This window comes from Teleopsis dalmanni, chromosome 1 (genome assembly GCF_002237135.1).
Source record: "Teleopsis dalmanni isolate 2A chromosome 1, ASM223713v2, whole genome shotgun sequence".
NCBI classification, from domain to species: domain Eukaryota; kingdom Metazoa; phylum Arthropoda; class Insecta; order Diptera; family Diopsidae; genus Teleopsis; species Teleopsis dalmanni.
The window spans coordinates 230049066-230056909 of record NC_051846.1 but is presented as its reverse complement, the minus strand read 5'-3'; positions in this window follow the sequence as shown (position 1 = coordinate 230056909).

Below are 7844 nucleotides of genomic sequence, written 5' to 3'. Positions count from 1 at the left end.
TTGGTAATATAAAAAATTCACTAAACGTAAGTATAGTTAAAAACAATTGATCATTTCGTAACACAAAAGTTCCCAACTGACCCACACAAATAAAAACGGCTGCTGATATAGTCACACTTACGTTAAGTAAACCAGGCCGCTTCTTACAAGACAGAAGTAACTCTTAACAAAAATTTCAAATCAATTCTACCTTGAACATAATGTTTCCTCCGTTAATTTTATAAACATATTTACTGACAGCCAGGCAACTATAATATCTTCAAACTCGTCGACCATTAACTCGAGATTAGTACTGAATCACTTATGGTGAATATTTTCGGATACGAATTATTTGGATCCCTGGACATAGGGACATCCAAGGCAACTGTATAGCAGATGAACTAGCAAGACATGGCACGACAGCACAAATTCTTCTGGGAAAAGAAAATGTGGGTATAGCACTTGCTTCTTGTCGGCATCGAATAAAATTATGGACACACCAAATGTTTAAAAGAAGATGGTCAACAGTAACCAACTGCATAAAAACCAAGGATTTTTGGCCAGAAATAAGCAAGAAAAGATCGGTATCTCTGTTAAGTGGTTTTGACCACATTCATCATAAGAGACTCCAAATTAATTAACAGATGGGCGCAGATATATATTTGGAGAAAATAAACATCTGTTAGTGCAATCAGCAACTTGTCCAGTGTGTTGCAAGGATTAGTTCTGATGATAGAAACGGGTTAATCAGAACTTTGAGTGCTACTTGATGCTCACTTAGAATCACGATTAAAAAATCTATTAAATTGAAATACTTTCAAAAACCAGACTGTATGCAAAAAACTATAACAGGATTTTAGACTAGTAGGGTCCTTTAACCTTGATACAATCTTAAGCAAATATCATCGCTGATAACCAAAAATTAAAAGGATGCTCACTTCATTAATATTAATTTTAAAAATAAAAGAGGAACAAATTTTTCATATACTTCCATTTTTCTAGTTAAATTTATTAAATTTTGAAGGAAATGCTTTAAATTCTTTTATCTCTATGTAGCCCTGATGTGGGTTCACAATGAAATCTTAACAAGCAATAATTTTTTTTTTATTTTCACTTCTTTTAATGCAAAAATGGCATTAGAAATATTTGATATTCCCTGAGGTTAAAACAAATCGAAATTTTTAGAACAAAAAAAAAAGTTTTTCAATTTAAATTAAGGCTCGAAAATGTTTTCGTGACATTTCGTTTTATTAATAACTTTTTCTAATTTATTTTCTTTTTCTAATTTAGAAACAAAACCAAAAATAATCGACACAGCAGGCAGTCAACATCTCAATTATTGCAAAAAGAATTTTTCAGTTGCTCTGGAGGCAGTTGCTCTGCGTTATCCTTGAGATACTCTACCAGAAGAAGTAATGAAATTTGTAAACAACATTTGATTGAGGAAAGGCCACACACTCGAAACTTATTTTCTTATTTATGATTTTTTTTTCATTTAGTTTAATAATAAATGTTTGTAATTAAATTCACATCAATATTTTGCAAATAAAGTTAATTTCCAATCACTTTGAAGGAAAGATCAAATATATATATATATATATACATATATTGAATTTAATATCAATAACATTGAATAAAATATTAATTTTTTCTATGTTCTATCAATTCGAAAGTAAAACAAATGACTAAATGAAAATCAACTTAGGTTTAATCATATGACGTAGTTAACATACCTATATATTAAAAATTGTATGAACGATACTGCAATTTGGGATACCATTTCACTAAGTATGTCTTCAGAGAATAACATAGGCTACTTTTGTGAAAAGTATATTGAAACGTCCGAAAAGTACACATAAATGACATAAACTGTGTAGCAAAAGGCTTATCTTTACAGATTCGTAGCTCTACATAACGTACGGAAGAGAACAATAAGGGCATATTTCTCACGTTCATTAAGAGTCGGTAAGACATTTATATCGGAGAGATTACTGCAGAAAAATAATATATACTAGTAAAGTAAAAGTACATTAGGTTTAGTTGGCTGGGTTTAGGTACAATAATGCTTCATATACACCAACACTAGACCCTTAATGTTACCAGAGGGAAAACAACTATTTACGAAGGTAGCGCCATTGTCTATATCAGTTTGGTAACTGCTTTTTGCAATGCGCCATTAAAATACATGAGCCATAGATAGGTTAGGTATTTTTAACTTAGTCTCATAATTGCTGAACACTGAAATGCTGAACTGGCATATAATATACTTTAACATTTCTGTTGTGATGATAGCATATAATACTATATGAGCAACTTTGCTAGCAACCTATCCTCTATAGATGACGGTGAGAAAATGTATTCTATAAGTTTCACGTTCTACGACCTGTATATGACCCTGGCTACTCTGCCATTTTATGCCTTGGCCCACAATCTATTTGCTTGCCTGAACGTGTGCAAATTCTGTATTTATGTTTCTGTTTACAAGGTTTCAGAATGCCTGGAGTGAGTTTTTTAATATAATTACTTGTTTAGCAAACTGATTCACTATTTCATTGTCCCTTAAGACTTTATGACTGGGCATCTAGTAGATTCACACTTTGCAACTCGCTCTTAGGTCACTCGTTGTATTTCCGCACTCTGCAAATTTTGTTAAAATTAATATTTTAATTAAGAAAAAATAAATTCTAATGAAATAACAAAGAAACGGCTTTTTCTAGGCGTTTTTCTTTGACTACTCGTATAAAACCCTTATTTCTCTTCATGTGTTAAGTACGTTAACAAACATAAAATTTTTTACAATCAATTTTTTTTATACAAATTTACATAAGCGTTTTATAAACTTAAATTTTTGTTATATATATCCTTCATTATTACTGATATAAAATAAAGCAAAAATTTGGAGGGAACAAAGTTCACTCCTTTGCATATGGCAAACATTTTAACACACTCAGGAAGAGCTGAAAAAATTTTATGTTCTAAGCGAACCAACGCAGTTCAACTAATTTACGATGGAAGAAGTTGGTTAACATGTGCCCGTTTTTGCGGGAAGAGTTGACAACTGTTGTGCTAACATTACTCTTAATAACAAACCGCAATATATGCAAAGTAAAGATATTTTAGAGCAATCGCGTAATAGATGAGCTTGAAATTACTTCATGTTAGTAGTTTAAAACTTCTTAAATAGTAATAGTTATTTAATATATATATTTTATTATATTTTCAATACAATTAGCAGCATTTTTGTAGTAAAGTTTCATATTTTTACATGTTCAGCGGTTGTTAAACGACCTGTATTGTAAAATGGCAAATCTTAAACTAAACGTATGTTGTGTTGGATAACAGTTTTGTGAAGAACTGTGAAGTATAAATCGTGAATATACATTTTAGATGTCCTGAATTATCTTCAATATAAACACCAGTCAACTTACTAAACGCAATGTGTGAAACAGATAACTAGTTATGTATCTTATTCAAACGAAATTGACTTTTTTTTTGGATTTTTGTTTCCTAAATGAGTTTATACAACCATTAAAAGTTAATTTCAGCGAATAACAAAACCAAAAGAAAATATTTTGAAACTTTCTTCACTGAACTGTGCGGAATGAGTGAACTGAGTTTGATGTTTTATCCTTTCAAGCGCGGACCTCAGTGTTTTGGATTTAATGAGCCCAAAATAATTGGCTGAAAATAACCTCATAACTTTGTTGATGATTAAACCAAAAGTTCTGACAGAAACTGTGCCGTTGCGCTACCAAAACAATAAAAATAAACGAACTTATAAAATTTTACATATATTTGTTTAGGCCTCTGCCACAATCATCTCAATAAAAGTTTAAATTTATTAAAGACTTAATTGAGCTTAGAATTTAAGTTTTCCTTTCTTAAGGAACTTAGTGAATTTGAATGTATTTAACTTTAATATATTTGTTTAAAGACCTGCTTTCAATGTGACACATGATAGCATTATTATTAGCTAACTTGTTTATTTATAAATTAAGTCAGAATAATTTATTATTATAGCATTAGATTATACTCAGAACCGTTTTTGTACTATTATAAGTCAGATTTTGATTATAAGTTGACAAAAAGGGTTTTTAACTTATTTCCTTTTCCGTAAGACATAATTTTTATTTGGAACAACAGAAATGTTTAGTATTTATTTAAAAAATTGAAAATATTTTCCAATAATTTTAAGAATTAAACTATAACAAACAATCAACCTTGCAGTAGTTAATAGTTAGAAAATTTAAAAATCCAAAAAATTTAATTGACAATATAGTCAATTCTTGGTCTGATCTTGTATTTAAAGAATACTGTTGAATGTTTATATTTTATATTGCATTTTTTGTTTAAAGTAGTTAAAATAAAACGCGTGCTGCTCATTTTTATTGTCAATATGCAACCCAATGTTGACTTTCGTCAACCTTGCACATTACATACGGTAATCTTAAAAAAACAACAACTTTAATTTTATACAGTTTTTTAGCTTCCAGACTGAACTGGGTTTTTTGATTCTCTCTCTTGCATTTCAAGTCCCAAGTGAACAGCACGCGTTTTATTTTCAATTTTCGATTTATTAAAATTTAATTTCTTAAATAAAGTGTAATTATTCTAAATAAAATACTTTCGTTGTAAATTTCATTTTTTTTCATAACTTCAATAAATACAAAAACTCTTGTATTTTTTCATTGGCGCCCGAGCAGGGACTTGAAATTAAATAATAAATAATTTAAAAAATTACGAAAAGTGAAATTTAGTGATTATTGTTCGGTGAATGTTGGTGTGGTGAAGTATCAGCACCAGACAAAAACCGCTAATAAAAAAAAAAAAATTTTTAAACTAAATTTCGTGAATATATTCTAGAGCTGCAATTGGCAGCATCGTGATTTTCGATCAGTTTAATTTTTCATTTTCCACGTGTGTAGTGGTTGCGGTAAATGTCGGTGTGGTGTCAAGTATCAGCACCAGACAAAAATCGTTAATAAAAAAAAAAAAAAGAAAATTCGCTTGCATTCACGAAGACCGTTTGTCTGCTGCACTTGTCTCCAATCAAAATTTCATTTTGCGATCCTCCAGCCTAAAATTAAAACGTGCCCAAATCCTAAATAAAGTTTTGAAGTGAAATTATTTAAATTATTTCGGAAATTATAATTTTTTGTCGCAAAAATAATTAAATTCGCATTTTCCCGTAAACTTCCCGGAACTGTTTTTCGTGCCAGCAAAGTGAGAAAGTTTTCGCCAATTTTTACAACAAAAATTTTCCTGCTCAATTCTTATTGCTGCTGTTGGTCACTGCTACTGCAGTTTCCTGATCAATTCTATTGCTGCTGTTGGCCGCTGCTACTGCAGACTGCTACTGCATTTCGCTGTTGCTGTTCGCTGCTGCTGCAGATTGTCGCTGCTATTCACCGCTGCTGTTGGTTTTCGTTTGTTTTCTGGATGGCGTGCCACTGTAACACCACTGCCGTTTGCCAGGTAAGAAAGTGCAAATAATGAAATTGTTGTACCAGGTCATGCTCTGACTAAACAAAATAGTCAAGAAAGTATTTTAAATAACTTGGCACTGGTAATTATTTGCACTTTTAAAACACATATATTTTTCTATTTCTATAATAAATTATTTGACAAACGTGAAACAAATTTACGAAGCTGAGATTGAGCTTCATTAACAAATACGTTCGGTAAATCCAATTATTTAATACAAATAATTGAGTAATTTGCAGGGGCAAATTATATACAAAGTGAATGCATTTTTCGTTTTCGTTTTCGCCAGTTACTTGCAACTACTTTGTTGGAATTTACCCATAATCACAATATTGATTATTTATCGTTTTTTATTATTCTATAAACAAAGTGAGTGCATCTTTCGTTTCGCTAATTTCTCGCGTTTACTTTGTTGGAATTTACTTACAACCGTCGCTCAACAGTATTCAAATACTCTTATCGTTCTTTGCGCTGCATTGCCTTCTCTCTTAAAAAATTTAGTAAATTGTGTTCACTATGTCAACTAAAAAGCGAGCATCATCCCCACAAAAAAATGAAGAATTGGATAAACTACTCCAGCAGCGAGAAGCTGTAGTGGCCAGTATCTTGCGTATTAAAAAAGTAATTTCTGAAAAAACTGTTGATTTAAACCCTGTAGAACTGGAATGTAGGTTGGACATTCTCAATTCATACATTAAACAGGCCATGACTTGCCAACAAAAAATAGAGTGTATCAACGAGTTTGATGTATTTCGGCCAGATCTAGAAGAAATCTGCGTTGCTTCGAAATCATTGTTTCTACAGGCGTTAGGTAAAAACCGCAAGTCTAGTATCCCTGATACTTCGCATGAATGCAGTAATCATCGTTCCAGGCTGCCAAGTATGCGTTTACCTAAATTTAGTGGGAAACATTCTGAGTACAAAAACTTTATAAGCCTTTTTGAAAGCTTAGTGCACAATGATCAGTCGCTAAGTGATATTGAAAAATTCAATCATCTCATTTCGTGTTTGTCTGACGAAGCTCTTGGTACAGTTAAGGCATTTCAACTCACTGAAACTAATTACTCGAAGGCATTAGCTAGTTTAAAAAGAGTTTACGATAACACTTGTCTAATCTTTTTCGATAGTATCTCGCAGCTTTTTGAACTGCCAGAAATGAACAAGCCATCTGCTTCTGCATTACGCAATATCATAGATACTGTTTCTGCCATATATGAGTCCCTATTGTCAATAGGAGATGATAAGAACATTTCAAATGCGATTCTTATTCATTTAGTCATGTCAAGAGTCGATGCCGCCACGAAATCTAAATGGGAGGAGCAATTAGATTACAATAAGCTGCCGCTCTGGTCTGATTGCGAGACTGCGTTAAATAAGCGATACCAACACATTTCTGCTGACGAAGCTTCTACGTCAAGGTCTCGATCGAACAGGCCAAAACAAGACAACTGGCAAGGTAAGAATGTAAAATCGTCACTTATGTGCAAGAAAAATAGTTCGCAAGAGGAAAGTAGATGTTTGTTCTGTAATGCGAAGGAACATGTAATAAATTCATGCTCCGCTTTTGCTGCCCTCTCAGTTACTGAACGGTTCAATTTCATTAAATCATCTTCGGCATGCATAAATTGTCTCAAGAAAGGGCACACGGTATCTAGATGCAAGGCGTCACGCTGCAGAGTGTGTAATCGGTCGCACCATACTCTTTTACACCAATATTCTACTAACACTCCTCAAACAGGTTTATCTTATAATCCAGAACAACCTATTATTTCTCGTGCCTCTGTGAATCATAGCTCATCGAATGACGATCAAATTATTCTAGCCACTGCAGTCATAACCATTCAAGGAAGATCTGGAGAGTATCAGCTGGCCAGAGCACTGCTCGATTCCGGTTCTCAAGTCAACCTTATAACCGAGGAACTTGCACAACGACTGCAACTAAAAAAAGAAGCGAAAACTCTAAACCTGATTGGCATTGGTGAAACAAACTCCACAGTACGGCAAAAATTACATGCCACTGTGAGATCACGTATTAACTCTTATGAGTTTTCTACTGATTTTTGGGTAATGCCTTCAATCTCCACTTACCAACCCGACAAATTTGTGTCAATGAGTAATTGGAATGTTCCTTCTAATCTTTCACTTGCTGATCCGCACTTTCACAAACCGCAAAAGATAGATCTTCTACTTGGTGCCGAAAGCTTTTTCGAACTGTTGTCGATTGGACAAATAAAACAAGGTACTAATCTTCCAATTCTCCAAAAAACTTTACTTGGATGGATTGTATCAGGAAAATATAAAGATGTCCCAAGTAATGCATCTAAGATATGCAATTTAATACGCCTTCAAGAAGCAGAGTCAACAGGTGATTTCTGCTTAAA